This window comes from Leptonotus elevatus, chromosome 8 (assembly GCF_054856555.1).
Source record: "Leptonotus elevatus isolate MCC_2025b chromosome 8, RoL_Lele_1.0, whole genome shotgun sequence".
NCBI classification, from domain to species: Eukaryota; Metazoa; Chordata; class Actinopteri; order Syngnathiformes; family Syngnathidae; genus Leptonotus; species Leptonotus elevatus.
In genome coordinates, this window is record NC_141246.1 from 16857842 (window position 1) to 16864904 (window position 7063).

Consider the following 7063-nt stretch of genomic DNA (forward strand, 5'->3'; position numbering starts at 1 on the left):
AGTAGTTGACTAAAATTAATGAAATAATATAGTGCATATATTCAGTGCAAAATAGATCTCTCCAGCGTGTCCTTGGCTGTCCCCAGGGCGTCCTGCCAGTGGGACATGCCCGGATCACCTCACCAGGGAGGCTTCCAGGCCTAGTTTCTACGCAGCTCAATTTTATCTTTAGTGGGCCCCTAATGAATCCTTTTGCCAGTTAAAAGTAAATATGAAAGACAGCAAATCTATCATGCATATATGCAAATGATATGCAAATGCAGCAGCATCTGGGCTCCGCTTTTCAGATGGCACCATCTCTTTGGTTGCATGCTATCTTTTTCAATTGCTTTAATGCCCACTGTGACATTGAAACTATCCCGTTAGCTCACATTCACTATCGAATCTAAATATAAACACGTTTTATAGTTGTGTGGCTGATGTCGTGTTTGGGGTTTGAAATTGAATCTTAGCTCTGACCTGACTGTGTGGAGTTTGTATGCTCTCCCTGTGCTTGTGTGGATTTTCTCTCCATACTCCCGCTTCCTCTCTTCCAGAAACATGCATATAAAGTTAATTAAAGACTCTAAATCGGCTATAGGTATGGTTGTGAGAGTGAATGGTTGTTTGTCATCAACCCTCAGCTTGTTGATCGTTCTGCTGCGGCATGAGAACAATAACGGAAGGGATTTGTAAGCTGGTGTCTTTTTGTTCATACTACGTTAGTCACAGGAATGTGTAAAAGTCTAGCTTTGTTGGAGTTTTGCTGCATTGAGGGATGTTCAAGGTCTATATCTTGCTCACACTCACTGCTCACTCTCGCATTGTTACGATAACAAAGCAGATGTTAGCCCAAGCATTTTGCGCAGCTCAGATCTCACTAGATGACGCAAATGTACCCAATGTTGTGAACAGACAACAAGTGAGCCAGTCAGCCATCATCACATTTATAGTTGCGACGCTCTCTCGTTCCTGTTGTTGTGCGTTGCTGATTTGTTGCAACTATTTTCCAATATGGTGCTGCCACAAATGACAAATAAACAGATTCTGAGCCCCCAACTTGCATGTGCAAATCAACCTCCCTACACATCTCACTGAAGACCATGGCAGGCTATTAATCACACACGGTGTGCGAGTGAGTGCCGCATGACCGCGGGGATAGAGCGGGGACATGCAGAGACCCTCGGAGGGGCAGATATTCAAAGTGGAAGAGGGGGCACGTGAAACCATTTTTATTATTGTCACCAGGCTTGGGGAGTAACGGAATACATGTACCGCCGTTACGTAATCAGATTGCAATTTTTTTTAACTGTATTCCATTACAGTTACATGGAAAAAACATGTAATCAGATTACAGGTACATTTATTAAAAATGGGGATTACTTCGAGGGATTACAATTTCAACGATGAGAGAGCGTGTGAAAGAGGGTGAGAGAGAGAGAGAGAGAGAGAGAGAGAGAGAGAGAGAGAGAGAGAGAGAGAGAGAGAATTGCACACATACATTTTCTTTTAGACGGAACTAGCTTCATAAATTACCATTATTAATGTTGGTACGCACAAATCCAACCAGAACAAATTCCAAAATAAGGCCAAGCCCCGCTGCAAAATAATCTTGGTTTATAGTCAGGTGCAGTCTGATTCAATTTGAAAATGCCAAACAAAAAAAAACTAGCTGCAGTGCAAATCTTCTCTTGCTAATTATTTGTGGACCTTGCTGCTTCCATTCATTCATGTATTCATTCATTCTTTCTACCACTTATCCTGTTCAGGGTCATGCGTGACTTTGCCAGTTAATAGGAAAATCTTCACTTTTATTTTCCATAAGTGAAAAGCATGATCTACTTCACTGAAATTAGGCAACTGACTGTCACGTTCGTTAACATTTTTTAAAAATCTCAGCATCAAAAATGATAAGTTGCTTTTATAGCATTGTTTAGGCTTATTAGCCCTATGCGCTATGGAATATGGTCTGAGCAGCTTTGTAGCAGTTGTTTGAATGTGAGCAGAGTATATATATTGGAACTGGAATATCAGCTGGAACATAATCAATAAGAAGTTTGCCACTTCAAATAATAGTATACACTACCATAGTGTGCCTCTATCTTTTTTGTGTGTAAAATGTTAAATAGGAAGATTGATGGCTACCAATAATAATATTTATATTTTTGCGTAAAAAAAAAAGAAGTGTTTTTCTGCTTCTGCATTTTGCCAAATTCACCATTACAGAAACAACAGTTGCATAGTTAACAATACTGATATTTTAAGGAACACAGGAATAACCCTTATGTTGTGTGTAGTAAAAAAAAAATAATAATTTAAGTTAAATGAGAACAATATAAATGTAGTTTAAAAATATACATTTTTGACAAAATCAAAAACTAATTAAAAAATAAGCTGTTACTGTGCAAATGCTTCAAGATTGACAGTAACGTTATATATTATTATATTTAATTTATATATAATAGGATGGGAACCAGTGGTGTAGTCCAGGGTATACGTGGATATACATGAGTATACGTGAGTATACGGAGTTCTTCTTCTTCTTCTTCTTTTTCAGTCAGCATTGAGTATTCCCACTTCTAAATCTTCCCTGATGCATACCCTTCATCCATGGCCTATCCTCCTCTGCCTCCAATTGGCTGCCTGCCCCCCTGCCTGCGCTGCTTAGATTGGCTAACTTTTGGCATGAGGAGTAGGAGAGTAGGGCGGGTCATGTCGAGGAAAACAATCCTTCAAATGCTCCCCCCCGAACCACAATGGCGACCCAGAAATTTAGCTCAGGTGAACTGATTTGCTCACGTACACGGAATACTTGATCGCGACGTGGATTCGATTCCCGGGGTTACACACTAACAACATGCTATAGTTAAGGTATATAGCAGCTTGGCTGGTACTTGATTTTTAAGTACGGGTAAGTTAAAACACAAGAATAGAATAGAATAATAAGAATATTTAAGATTCAGCACAAAACAATACTGAAGTCTAACCAGACTGTTTTTCACTATTTTTGTTCATTGTTCACCAAGTATTGTGACTTGTTTTATAACATATACTTTGTTTGCCTCATGATAAATACATTTTACATTATTTCAGGCTGCTTGTGTTACAAAACTGTTCTCAACAGGTGACGATAATTGTATTATTGTGAGCAACGTACAAATGACAGATTTTTCATTCTTGCATGTCACCGTTTCTGAAAGAGGACGTTTTTCTGGACTACTTCTTTTTTTTTTATGGTGAAAATTGAGAGTATAGCCACTTCTCCAGGGACCACTACACCACTGCTGGGAACCCACCAAAAGCTTGCTGTGTCGCAGAGACAATCCACTCACTTCACTCAACAATAATTCACTGTCACCTTCAAAGTAGCATCACTTCCTGTACTTTCCCCACCTTTGCGTCTCTCGGTTTAAAGTGTTCTGCAACTGGTGTATAGAATTACATATCAGAGACATGAATTAGTATAGAAGTATTGTTTTGTGGTACTTACATTGATTTTTTTTCTTGCAGATTATTATATTAAATATTGCTGTATCATCATGCCTGTTTATGTGGTGAGGTTTCCCATTATTTTGCTTTGCTGGACAGCATCCCAGCCTTCTTTTAAATGATCATTAATCCTCAATGTGTTGTTAAAAGTGATAGGAAACAATTGCAGGAAACGGTTTACAGATCAAGTATGAATGTCAAGTCATTTTTATTTATATAGCGCTTTCAAACAGCCTTAGCTGACACAAAGCGTGTGAGAGATATTTGGACTGGAGGAATATTAGTGAAACGCAGTACCTGTATTTGCCATTGGGGTTGTTTGGAATTCAGGTAAGATTAAAGCCCCGTTCACACGAAAGCCAGTTTCAATGTATCCTCACAAGTTTCTTACCATTTAAGCCGCTCGTCCACATGACGAAGCGGTTTCGGAGCTTGAAACCGATCACCTTTGAAACCGGGCCCCAGAGTGGAAAGATTTCAAAACGCGTCCCGTACGCGTTCGTCTGGACACCATATGCAAGATACTCCTCCAGCGATGACGTAATAGTCGCAGCTCGATGACGACGCATTGTCGCAGATTGATGACGCGTGCGCCAATTCTTGCGTGACTGCGCACAAATTGTCAGTCTGTCAACAACAATGGCGGATAGCCGTGTCGTAGTCGTTTTGCGCAGCCTCTTTAGCTTGCTTATGCTTTTGCAGCAAAATATTTTGCTTCTTTATTCCCACGTTCAACAAGCGGTGTTGTACTTGAATCACCCGCCATTGTCACTTCTCCTGTGTTTGTCTTTTTCATGTTGTTTTGATACATGCAAAGCCATGTTTGTTTTGTAGATTGCGATCAAGTTTTTTTTTTTTTGTAGATTGCGATCAAGTTTTTTTTTTTTTTTTGTATCCGTCTTCTTCGCTGATTCTTCTACGCTTTCCGTTAACTCCCTGTGGCTGCCCTACAGCGCCACACCAGACATGGCATATACATTACAGCCGTTAAACGTCCTCAGCGTCTTCTTTTGGACACACGCAAGTCTTGAAATGCTTCTGTGTGTACGGGATTTGTTTGAGGAACAAAGCCGACAGGGAAAATGTTCTGCTAATTGCAAAAGTGTAGTACAGGTACCACTAGTAGTATGCGGGCTCCCTCTAGTGGTGAAAAAATCCCTGCCTACGTACAGTTCAGTTGTTTTTAAGTTAAGTTTAATATATTTTCATTTAATTATTAAGAACATTTTGTTTTAAAAGAGTAATTTAGATAAAATTGTTATTTAACTTTTATGTACAATACCTCACAATGAAATATTATGTATGTATGTATTTGTTTATTTATTTATTTATTCATACCATACTTTTCTTACTTAACCGGGTGGCACTCAAGTTAGGACTATCACTGAATGGAGATGCCATCCCCTAAACAATTCCTATGACTATGACTCTTCTTTAAGTCCCGGGTTCACATTCACCCGAAATATATGCTCACAATTTAGGTGAAGAATTGTCAGAAATGCAACATAACAATTTTAGTCTGGTTCTCAAAGGAGCACCAGCGGTTGTTGCTTGGTGCTTATTTTTTTAACTCACCAAACACACTGGATGGACTTTAAAGACTTAATATATATAGGACCACCCCCGATTATTGTGCATCTTTCTGGCATGTTCTCCACCCAGGAAGGCCGAAGCCCAGACTCAACCTCACATCCTCTGCACTGGGAGGCGGACGTGCTAACCAGTCAGCCACCGTGCCACCCATGTCACGATTTATGAGAGCAAAAAAAAATAATAATCAAAATCATAATCTCTGACAGATGAAACCAACGTAATTTGTCTGAATACTATTTATCCCTTGAAAATAGAGATAATCTGGATACAACGTACTCTGTCTAGTAGATACCATATTTTTGTTAAACCTCTTAAAGCAGACATTTTTAACTTTATGATCACATCTTGATTTTTATACAATAGTTCAAATTCATTCCGGTGTATAAATTACTGTAAAGGCAAAACAAGAAAAACAAATACTTCTGGATTTACAGTAACTGTAAATCTCCGTCCTCCTTCCAAGGTCAACTGTGTTTTATTCCAAGCCATTCTCATTTTGTTTATAAACACATAATTTGAGTGTTGCAATTGTTGCTCCCACATGATGTCCTTGCAAGTGTATGAGCAACTCAAGTGTCACCAGCTGCTGACTTCAACACATAATTATGGCAATTCAATTACAAATAAAGAAGTTCATGACATGAACCTTTATGAATACATACTGTAGGATGTCTGCAAAGGAAGACATTTTGTTGAAAACACAATGATGCAAAGACAATTGGCCACTTTAATGATTTTGAATTTCAGTTTGAAATGAGAAAAAAAAACTCAACAGCAAGATGGGGGTAAAAGACTCAAACTCAAACTAAACATTAACCTATATTTCTTCCTCAATTGACGAGCCGTAAATCTTGAGTTCAACGCACACTCACACGCGCACCATGCACAAGCTTGACACGGAGGCTGTAGTTACGCTTTAGGCCAGATGTGGCAGTCGTGAGTTAATCTTGACAAACTCCACAACGCACCTTATCTTAATCTCTTATTCATTTTCACTAATTTCAAAATATGATGCATAACTAAAGATGTAAATAACCACAAAAAAAACAACTAAATAATAATGCTTAAGTGAAAAAGAAAAACGGATCACTTGTGGATCCCTCAATGTGCAAATTGTGTGTGTGTGTGTGTGTGTGTGTGTGTGTGTGTGTGTGTGTGTGTGTGTGTGTGTGTGTGTGTGTGTGTGTGTGTGTGTGTGTGTGTGTGTGTGTGTGTGTGTGTGTGTGTGTGTGTGGTGGGTGGGTGGGTGGGTGGGTGTGGGTGTGGGGGTGTGTGGGGGTGTTTTGTTTTTATAAAGCGCCGCAAAGCAAAGCTGGTTCAGTCTGTCCGGTTCTGTCATTGGCTACCTGAATCTATGCAACCATCTATACCATCAAATTCATAAGACAAGTCACACTATATAAAGACTGAGGGTAAAAAGATCTCTTGTTTTGCATAAAGATAGTGTACAGAAATTTGCTATGCTGTTGGTCTTCTTATTCTCTTAGTGAAAGTTAATATTCAACAATTTTTGTTTACTCCGGTTTTAAGGTATTTTGGATTGTCACATTGAGTCTCTGAATACGGCAGATTAAAAAAAAAAGATTTTTGACTCATTCTAATTTATTTGAAGTCAGTCAATATTTTGTCTATATATTCACTTATATATTATTACGTTAATGTGTGATCTTTTTGTAAACATGATGTAATTGAACTTGAATGCCTGATTTTATACAGGCTATTTATTTTGTTCTCATTTGTTGTTATACTGACAGACGATATGTTATTGAATTGTCAACATTTAAATAGAAGACAAAGGCCTCTCTTGTGATCACATGTAATCTCACAAAATTGAAGAACAATGTCCTGACTCCTGGATATGCGTCAGGGACAGACACAAATACATACTAGCATATACCGCTGGGCTCAGCAGCGGACGTGAAAAAAATCATTGGCTACATTATGATAAAGTCTTTACTACACATAATTTGAGGCCTAACTTGTAAAAGCACACAAAATCGCA